Source organism: Nicotiana tomentosiformis, chromosome 8, assembly GCF_000390325.3.
Source record: "Nicotiana tomentosiformis chromosome 8, ASM39032v3, whole genome shotgun sequence".
NCBI classification, from domain to species: Eukaryota; Viridiplantae; Streptophyta; class Magnoliopsida; order Solanales; family Solanaceae; genus Nicotiana; species Nicotiana tomentosiformis.
Window position 1 is genome coordinate 14,193,913 of NC_090819.1, and position 11,401 is coordinate 14,205,313.

The following is an 11,401-nucleotide window of genomic DNA, read 5'->3' on the forward strand; positions in this document are numbered from 1 at the left end:
ATCAAGTCAATGGAATACTTCTGTACAAGTCTATTACGTGTACATTTCTAGCTCCCGTTTGGTCACAAAATTTAGATATTAAAAAAATCATTTGTTTATGGAATCAATTCTTTTAAGTTCTTCAAGACTGGTTTAGGACAATTTTTCTAATAAAATTCAAGTTCAAATACAACTTCAACTTTCAAAAGTTATTTTTCAAACACAACTCCAAAAATTCTTTTTTCAAGCTTCAACCAAATCTATATCTACGTCCTAATGTCTCACTTGTTTTCTCCTTTTGACTTAAATCACCTTTCGGACTTAAAACACAAGTCGTAGTGCAAAATTTCCAACCAGTTTACAAAGTTGAAAATGGTGTTTTGAGTTGGATCTTTGTCCTATTTGGCTATTTCTTTTCTTAATGGAATCTTCTGTACGTTTTGTTTTTGGGTTAAACTTTCCTATTCGAGTTCATTTGATGTTTTATTTTGTTCTGCATATTTTGTAGATCTATCATATTCTATTACATTATTCCAAGTCTTATTTCAAGGTAGACAAAGACAAATCTTCGAACAGTCAAACAATGGCCGATGTTTGGATCATCAAACCAGCTTTTAAGCATTTACTTTTACTTATTTTAGTGTTCGTTAAGCATCAAAATTTTTCGAGAGTAAAATACGTTTTAGTTAAAACTAGACAGCTTAAAAGATAGTGTGGTATAGACGTATGGCCAAGTATTTTATTATATTATTCCTTATATTTTTCTATAATCCATGCCTTGTAAAAATTTATTTGGATTCAGTGTTTAAATCAAACCAATAATAGCTACTCTCTTCGTCCCAAAAATTAAAGGATGATATTTTTCGGATTTTGAGAGTGAAATGAGTTATTTTTTTACATCGATATTTTCATGTACCTATTAAATATTTTAAATTATTAATTATTGTGACTTATGATACTTTTTATGTAATTTCTAAATATATAACTTATATTTTAAAAAAGTAAAGACTTTATGACCAAATTCATGGTGAAAGTTATAAAGTTTAACTCTTGAACTTAGAAAAGTATCTTTTTTTTTGGGACGGAGTATTAAACACCGGGGCATGATAGTAATTAGCCACCAGATCTGTGCAAAAGTAACAGCCTAACGATCTTGACTTTTTGTTTAGTAAAAGATTAATTAGCTTGTAGGTTTTCAAATTTAATTCGACAAAAATAGTACTCATATATACTAACTTGTTTACTTTTCTCCACTAATCCACTTTTCCGTGTCCATATATATATATATATATATATATATATATATATATATACCAACATTGCTATATAACAACCATTCACTATAAAGACCAAATTTTTTATGGAATCAATTTTCATGATATGTTATAATATATTTTCTCTATACAACACTTCGCTATAAAACAACTAGAAAAATCCTGAGCAAATGAGGTTGTTATAGAGAAGTTTGATTTTGTGTGTGTATATATATATTGCTGATCGATACATATATGCTGGCATTGAAGCTAGCCCCAGCAGACACGGGCCGATGCACAATTAAAGTTGGGAACTTTACATAAATATCACAATTTAAAAGAAATATAACAAATTCGTAGCATGAAATCCAATATTACAATTGTGGCAGGAAAATATTTATATTTGTAGCACACAGTTATATTAAAATAGAAATATTAATTATTAATCTCTAAACATAAGCAATTTGAATGGAAAGTCAATAATTCTTTGTACAAAAATCATGCCTTTTTTTTTTTCTCTTTATCTATTAGCATTCCTTCTTTTCTTCATCTTCTTAATTTTATTTTCTGCCGAAACCAATATATTTTTCAAATTTGTTCCATTCATTTTCTTTTTACTTATCTTTCTTAAGTTTTTCTCTTCCTTCTTTCTTCATTTCTTAACATAAAGATCTTACTTCGATAATAATATACGTTAATATATACAAAGCGTATATAAAAAAAAAAAATATTGAATTAACACATATAAAATATACAAAAAATATACATAAAAAATACATCTTCAATTAAGATGACACTTAGACATGTGAAATATATATAAAAAAATATATCTTAAATTTAATTAAGATGGCATATAAATATACAAAAAATATATATATAAAAAATACATCCTGAATTAAAATGGCACTTGACATATAAAATATATTTGAAAAATACATCAAAATACATCTTAAAATAAGATGGCACTTCACAAATAAATATACAAAAATTATATACATAAAAATACATTTTGAATTAAAGTGATACTTGATATACAAAGTATAAAAGACGTATAAATCAATACATCTTGAATTTAGGTGGCATTCACATATGCATCAGAATTTAAAAAATGGAGTGAAGAAGATGAATGTTGGGCTTAATTTTTGCAATATGCTAATAATGAAAAAAAGTGTTCTTTATGGAATAAACAATAAATGATACTATTTTTTTTAAATAATAGTTAAAAAAAAGATCAAGTGTATAAAAAACTCATTAAAGTTATGGGTTCAACTGAATATAGTATATAAGTTTAGCTTAAATACTATATATGTATTAAAACATTTACTAAACATATACTCCATTCGTTTTAATTTACATGACACATTTCACTTATTGAGAGTAAAACTATGTAAAGTTTGACCAACATTCTAAAATGTATTATTTTTATCATATTGACATGAGAAAAATTACAACTTATAGTATTTCTCATATAGTTTTTGGATATCTAAATTTTAATTTTAAAAAATTAAATTGAACTACTCTAATTTAGTTTGAAAGTTTCGTTAAATTAACTCTCGATAAACGAAATATATTATCTAGATTGAAATAGAGAGCGTACAAATTAATTATTATTAAATTTCGAACAAAATAACAAGGAAATATGATCACATATTCACATTAACTGGAATGGACAGATTATTATTATTATTATTATGAAACTGAATTGGTCATGTAGTACAACCCTCATCAAATAATTGGTCCCTGCAGATTTTAATGTGATGATTTTTATCGTACAATAATTGTTCCGTTTGGTACAATCTTTACTACTTGTACTTGTATTTATCTACCCCTGGGCTCTCTTGTCTCTCCGTACACGCAGAGACACATGGACTACTAGCTACTAGCTAGTACGTTGTTATTATGCTTATTCATGATTTAAACACTGTTGGTTAAATAGGTTCTTATCATTAAACCTATTGTGTTTTTAAAATTATTGGTTCATATATACTATTTGTTATAATTTTAATGGATTTTTACACATAAAATTATGCCCACATCGAAAGTTATAGGTTCAATTGAACCCTATCAAAAAGCTAGATCCGCTTATGTTACTCCGTACATTATTTTAAAACATAATATCTTTTTCATCATCTAAGAGAACAGATTTCCTCTTCCCAAATATTATACTTTTTCTAAACGGCAAAGGGCCAAATATACCCCTGTATTTTTGAAAATAGTCTAAGAATACCACTCGTTATACTATTGGGTGATCTATACCCCTGCATTCATACTTTGGGTTCAAATATACCCCTCGTTTAAATGGATGGACACGTGTCATTATCCTGTTGGCCAATTCTAAATATCTCCTAATTAATTTAAAAGACCCATTATCCATACCCGAAAAGCTATTTTCTAAAGATTTTTTTTTTTGTAAAAACTGAAAAAAATTGAATTTGTTTTTTACTAAAAATTGAAAAAAATTGATTTTTTTTTAACTAAAAACTGAAAAAAAACGAAAATATTTTTTTTCCAGTTTTTACAAAACAACTGCTTTAAACAAAACTGAAAAGTATTTTCTAAAATAATATTTTTGTAAAAACTAAAAACAAACTGAAAAGCAATTTTCTAAAGCAATATTTTTGTAAAAACTGAAAAGAAACCGAATGTTTTTTTACTAAAAACTGAGAAAATCGAAAATATTTTTTTCCAGTTATTAGAAAAATATTGTTTTAAAAAAAACTGAAAATTAATTTTCTAAAGCAATATTTTTGTAAAAACTGAAAAAATAAATATTTTTTTTTCAGTTTTTAGTTAAATTTTTTTAGTTTTTTTCAGTTTTTAATTGCTTTAGAAAATTACTTTTCAGTTTTTTTTAAAGCAGTTTTTTTTTTTTATAAAAATTGATTTTTTTATCATTGTTTTCAGTTTTTAGTTTAAAAAAATTCAGTTTTGTCTAGTTTTTACAATTTGTATTTTAAGAAAATTACTTTTCGGGTATGGGTAATGGGTTTTTAAAATTAATTAGGAGATATTTAGAATTGGCCAACAGGACGATGACACGTGTCCCTCCGTTTAAATGAGGGGTGTATTTGAACCCAAAGTATGACTGCATGAGTATAGATAACCCAATAGTATAACGGGGGTATTCTTAGAATATTTTCGAAAGTACAAGGTATATTTGGTCCTTCGCCGTTTTCTAAAAATAAATTATATTGTTCATTCTTTTCTTTGTAAGGAAAACTTTCGAATAGGTCATATTCCAAAAGGTTACAATATCCAGAATCTGAATAAAGAATAATTTTTATCTTTAATGGTGTAAACATTAATTTACGCGCTTGCGCTTATTAATATCTTTTTTTGTATAAAGGTAATTTAATAAAGTTTTATATCCGATACTAATCAATGGAAAAACAATGCCCTTTGTTTACCCTCAAAATCAGATAACAATTGAATTTGTAAATGATTTTAAGAATACGTAGTCTATCTTGATACAAAACGATAAATTAGATTATAATTGAAATAAGTAATGGAAAAATAAATAAAAACAACACGAATTGAGCATTCTTAGCCTTGAAGAATTAATCACCCTACGAGCCTGGGTGCTCCGATCGATATCAAGACAGGAGAGACGAGAACTTAAAGAAAATAATAATAACTTAAAGAGAATAACTATGTATTGCTTTGGAATGTGAGTTACAATATCTTCAATGAATTACCAGACCCTCTTTATAGTAGAAGAGTCATACTTTAGGTACAATTCTATAAAAGGTAAAAACTCTCTTGATTTGCTGATTTCCGGTTCCTTATTGATACGTGCCGAGATTCCCGCCGCAATATCCGATCGATCACGGATATTTCGGTCTTCTGTTAGTTATCTCAACAATGTATCTCCGAGCTCGTTCGAGGCTAAGGTCGACACCGGACTCACCACTAGTCGAAGGCAGGCATTCCGACCTCGGGTCCTAGCTCGATGGAATCGAGGTCGATCTTCAGTCCTTGGTTGCCACGTTTCAAACCTAATCTACCAAGTTTTACGCGAGCTCGATTTTTTTTTCTTACAAAATCATCAATCTATCACAATCTCTCTCTAATTTTCTTCTATAATTGCTACTATAGCTTACTTTATTGTTATAATTTGTGAAACAATTGTGAAGTTGGTGAATTGAAGTCTTCAAGTCTTCAACGATAATCAATTTTCAACAAGTTTGTAAGAGATACCATGTAACTTGTATGAACAAAAATTAGTATGTATTATGTAACTTGTATAGGGGGAAGGAAGACTAAGAAATATATTGCCATATTTTTTTAATGCTATAATAAAATTACAAAGCATTACTTTGAATATCTCTTTACAATATTTTTGTCTTTAGACTTTAAATTTGAATTAAAAAATTTAGGTCATAATTCTATAATAAAATTTACAAGGCATTGCCTTAGAGGTTTGTTTTAACATCTTTTTGTCTCTAATTTTTATTTATTTTTTTTAAAAAATAAAAAATATTTGTTGGGCCCACTTAGCCCGCGGACCGGGACCGTATAGCCCGTGACCATGAGTTCGTGGGTCCGGTCCCAGGCCGGTTCCTACAAAAAGACCATTTGGTCCGGGACCGTTTGGCCCGTTTAATTTGGGCCCGGCCCGAGCTTGGGATCGTTTGGATCGGCCTACTTGGCCCGTTTAGGTCTGGGACCGGCCCACTTGCCACCCTTATGGTACATCACATACAACATATACTTTGGCATGTAGATATAGTGATGTCATATTCCTCATATCATGCAGATTTTATCTATTTTTCCTGTACTGAGTTTAACTGTTGAATTGGAAAGCATGCCTATATTTCCGTACTATTATTTCAGTACCATACTATACCTGTTCAACTCGTCACTACTTTCAGCCCAGAGGTTAGTCTTGTTACTTATTGAGTTGGTTGTACTCATACTACACTCTGTACCTCGTGTGCAGATCCAGGTACTTCCGGATACGACGGTTGCCAGATTTGAGGATTTATCTGTTGGAGAATATAAAGGTAGTTGCTTGGAGTCCCTAGACCTTAACTCTCTTTCCTTTCAGTTATTGTATTGTTCTATATTTCAGACAGTGTTCTTATCCATCAGAATTTGTTATTATTTAGATGCTCATGTACTCAGTGGCACCAGGTTTTGGGAGTGTTTTGTATTTGAAATTATGAGGTTTTCTATGGAATTCAAATATTATATTTTCAAACTTAAGAGATTATTGTGATTTATTGAGGTTATCGGCTTGCCTAGTGTTGAGATAGGCGCCATCACGACAGGTTAGGATTTTGGGTCGTGACACCAGCGGACCTTTCTTGAGTCCCAAACTAGTCAATCGATTTCCTGTCCCGAGTGTGGATCTTGACCGGAAGCGATTCATCACTTTCTCCCTTTCGGAGGACTCCCGGGTCCTCTCCGCCCCCGTAGGGATGGCTAGTTATCTTCGGTGCCTGGTGACTGAGGATGATCAGGCCAAGATGAATGAGGTGGATGCATCTTGTCTATTCAACGAAGCGCAACAGGCGTTAAACCTGGTAACTTTAGATATTCCTCAATGGTTCTCAATTTGTACTTAGGCTATTTTACAAATAACCCTAACATTTTCTCTTTGTGTTTGTAGGCCTCGGTTCTTTACCACGAGACTTTTCTCAAATATCGGGATGAGCTGAAACATCTTGAGGCCGAGGTCCGAGGGCTCACTGAGAAGAGAGATTCCTACAAACTTCTTAGTGAGCATCGTGAGGGGGAGGCTAAGAGCCTCCGAGCTGAGTTAGAGGTGGCTCGAAAGGAACATGCCGACTTGGTCGAGCAGGTAAAAATATTTGAGCTTAGTGACGAAGAGTTAAACTTTGTGACTAACGGTTGGAATCCGCAGGTCCAACAAAAAATCGATCGAATCGGTCAATTGCGAGCTGAGATGGATGCTGTGAAGGCCGAGACCGATGAATGGTGAGGCAGGCAGGATTGTCTGGCCTCGAAAGTCTGGCCTCGAAAAAAGAGGCTGCTCTGGCGTAACTGACTTCGACTGAGGTTCAACTTCGAGCAACAAAGGAAAATGCCGATGCGCAGGCCAGAAAAGTTGAAGAGCTTCAGTCTCGACTAAGTTCGGTTGCCTCCGAGCGGAAAATTATGGTCAAAGAACTTGAGACGGCCAAGTTAGTTGCGGTGGTGGTCAAAGCCGATGTCGACGAGATGGTGTCCCAATATAAGGCCGATGTCGAGGCGGCCCAAGACCGCTTAAAAGATATCGTTGAATACGAGAAGTGACCGTCACGAAGAGAGGCCCTCGAGGAGATCTATCTCGGAGTTTCGATCTATCAGTCGAGATCGAGACCGCTAAGGGGCTCGAGGTCGAGGCCAAGAAGTTAGACTGCCCGGAAGAAGAAGAAGAAGACTTCGATGGTTCAGATGGAACCGGGGGCGAAGACGACCATGCCGTTTAGACGCCTTTGTAAAGTTTTTTTGCTTTTTTGTTTTTTGTACCCGTGTACTTTTGTATTTAGGGCCATTTGGCCTTTGTAAGAATTGTATATAATATAATATATGAGGCTTGTTTTCCCCTTCGGCAGTTTATAAATTCTGTTTTCCTTTGCTTTATTCTTTATGTTTGCAAAGGTTGAAATATCTTAGCATAAAATAGTTAGGCCATGTCCGGAGGTTCGAACATGCCTTACCTTCAACATTATTTTGTTTAAGGGATCGTGGAGGTTCGACATGATCGAGAACTTTTTTCCCCAAAATACTTATGACTTTTTAGATTGTAGTTTGCCGAGAGTAGCCTTTAGAACCAGATATGAAATTTTTGAAGGCCTTGTTTTTGTTACGAGTTTTGGACATCACTGAGCTTTTTTGGTATGGCCGTAGCCTTTTTAGTTTGGGCGTCGCCTAATAGGTCTTGTTCCTTCGGGCTTCGATAGCCCGAGCCGTCCGAGTTTGTTTTTGAATGGCAGTCCTCGATTGGGGTGATCATTTGAAATCGGATAAGGCGGCCCTTAGGCTCGATACCTTTATGGGATCGAATATAGGAAATTCCTTTCACGAATTTTTTTAAGGGACAAGATATTTATCCACAAGGTAGAAACTTTATTCTTGTGCGTTATGTGTACAAGCTTTGTGTCATGGATCGAGAGGTCTATGCGGGCACGTTCATTTGACCGTTTGACAGTTACAATGAATCATACCGATCGAGCAGAGACCATTGAATCATAAAGTTTCCTTCTTTACTAAAGTTGTTATCTGAGGGAGATGCCACCCCAGTTTTCGGGGCCGATCAAAGATAGGCCTCGAATACTGTTGTGGTCTTCGATACCGGTTCGTAACCGGCCTTCAATTTCAAGTTAGCACGATTTACTTGTTGCCTCGTTGAAAACCTTGCTGAAAAACCCAATTGGGACAAAATCGGTTCAAGTAAAAAAAAGTGCAATGCGTGCTTTCGGGCCTAAAGGTTGTATCGTTCTTTGATGATTCCCTTCAAATGGTAGTTCGGAATATAAATAAATAAAAGGAAATGCATGGGATCGTACCTTAGCAATAGTATCGTTTCAAGTGAGCTATGTTCCAGTTGTTCGGTAGTTGCTCACCGTTCATCGTTCTGAGTTTGTACGATTTTTTATCGGTGATCTCGATAATTTGATAAGGGCCTTCCTAGTTCTGCCCCAACTTCCCTTCGTTCGGGTTTTAGGTGTTTAGTGTAACCTTCCTTAGTACTAAGACCCCGACATTAAAGTGTCGAAGGTTGGTTCTTCGATTGTAATATCTCTCGATCCGCTACTTTTGGGTGGCCAATCGGATAAGGGATGCTTCGCTCCTTTCATCAAATAAATCTAGGCTCATGTTCATAGCCTCGGCATTCGATTCCTCAGTTACATATCAGAACCTGATACTTGGCTCTCCAACTTTGACCGGTATTAGAGCTTCAGTGCCGTAGACTAGTGAGAACGTGGTGGCCCAGGTACTGGACTTCGAGGTCGTTCGGTATGCCCATAAGACATCGGGCAGGATCTCCTTCCATCTTCCTTTGGACTCAATTAACCTCTTTCTGAGGTTTTGGAGTATGGTTTTGTTGGTCGATTCTGCTTGCCCGTTCACACTAAGGTGGTAGGGTGTTGATATGATCCTTTTGATCTTATGATCTTCGAGAAACTTGCTTACCTTGCTGCCGATGAATTGTTTCCCATTATCGCACGCGATCTTGGCCGGCATTCCGAATCGGCATATGATATGATCCCAAATGAAGTCGATGACTTCTTTATCCTTGACCTTTTCGTATGCATGGTCTTCCACCCACTTAGAAAAATAGTCAATCATAAACAATATAAATTGAGCTTTACCGAGTGCCCATGGAAGGGGGCCAATAATATTTTTTCCCATTTCATGAATGGCCATGGTGACAAAATCGAATGCAGTAGCTCCCCGGGCTAATGAATCATCGGAGTGTGTCTTCGTGCCTTCGTGGATTTTCCTCAAAACGTACTCGGTGTCCCCCGATCCTACACATATCGCGAGTGGGCAATCGAATGTCCTTCTGAACAGGGTTCCGTCTTCGGATAGGCTAAATCAGGCTGCCTTTGTATGTAGGGCCCTCGATTCCTTTGGATCCAATGACAGTTTTTAGGTCTTCAGGTATTCTATATATTTATTTCTCCAGTCCCGAGTTAGGCTCGTTGAGTTAATCTCAGCATGACCTTCTTCCACTACCAATCTCTAAAGTTGTACGACTGCCCCCGAGTTGAACTCGTCGTCCTCGACCGATGACCCTAGGTTAGCGAGGGCATCAGCCTCACTATTTTGATGCCGAGGTACGTGTTGCAAAGTTCATTCTTTGAATCAATGTAATGTTACCTGCAGTTTATTCAGGTACCTTTACATTTGTTCTTCTCTGACCTCGAACGTCCCATTAACTTGGTCTACCATAAGGAGGGAGTCACACTTAGCTTCAATTACCTCTGCCCCAAGCTTTTAGCTAGTTTGAGACCTGCAATTATGGCCTCATATTAGGCTTCATTGTTAGTCAATTTCACAGTCCTAATAAATTGTCTAACTATATTGTCTGTTGGTGGCTTCAATACGATGCCAAGTCCGGACCCTTTTGCGTTCGAAGCGCCGTCCGTAAAGAGGGTCCATATCCCCGAGGAGGTCTCTCAGTTGATTAATAACTCTCTTTCGACCTCGGGTATTAGGGCCGGCGCAAAGTCGGCCACAAAATCTGCCAAAATATGAGACTTAATGGCGGTTCGGGGTCGATATTCAATATCGTACCCACTGATTTCCTTGGCTTATTTGGCCAACCGGCCCGAGAGCTCGGGCTTATGCATGAGAAGTTATGCATGAGTTCCTCCAAGGCCCGTTGGCACTCCTGGGTCCATGAGAAGTTATTCTTCTTCTTCAATAGTGTGAAGAACCGGTGGCCCTTATCGGAGGACCTCGAGATGAATCGCCCAAGGGCGGCTATGCTCCCGGTTAATCTTTGCACGACCTTCACGTTGTCCACAACTGTGATATCTTCGATGGCTTTAATATTGTCGGGGTTGATCTCGATTCTCCGGTTTGATACCATGAATCCGAGGAATTTACCTAACCCAACTCCAAACGCACATTTCTCTAGGTTCAGCTTCATATTGTATTTCTTCAATATGCTGAAGGTTTCCTGCACATGTTTTAAATGGTCCTCTGCTTGCAGGGACTTAACCAACATTTCATCAATATAAACCTCCATTAATTTTCCTATTTGTTCCTCAAACATCTGATTTATTAGGCGTTGGTAAGTGGCACCGATGTGTGTTAACCCAAATGGCATCATGTTATAGCAGTAAGTGTCGTATTTAGTGATGAAGGAGGTTTTTTCCTGGTCACCCGGGTCCATCCGTATTTGGTTGTGCCCGAAATAGGCGTCGAGAAAACTGAGAATCTTATGGCCAGCCGTGGCATCGATCATGCGATCGATGTTGGGCAAATGGAAAGAGTCCTTGGGATATGCCTTATTCACATCCTTATAGTCTACATACATTCTTAATTTATTCCTCTTTTTAGGGACTACCACTACATTCGCTAACCAATCTGGGTATTTGACCTCCCGAATGGAACCTATTTTAAGAAGTTTAGATACCTCGTCCTTGATGAAAGTATTTTTGATCTCGGAATGAGGTCTCCTCTTCTATTTCACCGGATGGGATTTCGAG